Here is a 272-nt window from a genome sequence, read left to right as displayed (position 1 = left end):
TATAGATCACATTTAGTCATGGTGATGGATTTGGCATCTAGTTGGCATCCATCATCAATGTGCGACGTCGTTGGTCCACTAAGTTAACTTGACCTGTCAAATCATTAGGCTAGTTCCAACGTAAACAAAGCTATTAGAAGTAAAGAAAGTTACCTTAGCCTTTATAAAATTGGAAAAACCACTTGAGTAGATCCAAACTCTTTCATGTATATATTCATTTCTTTGTGTGATATAGCAGTTTGAGCAACTATTCATAAACGTTTTTGTATCCA

Source organism: Olea europaea, chromosome 14, assembly GCF_002742605.1.
Source record: "Olea europaea var. sylvestris chromosome 14, O_europaea_v1, whole genome shotgun sequence".
Classification (NCBI taxonomy): Eukaryota; Viridiplantae; Streptophyta; class Magnoliopsida; order Lamiales; family Oleaceae; genus Olea; species Olea europaea.
This window is presented reverse-complemented; position numbering follows the sequence as displayed.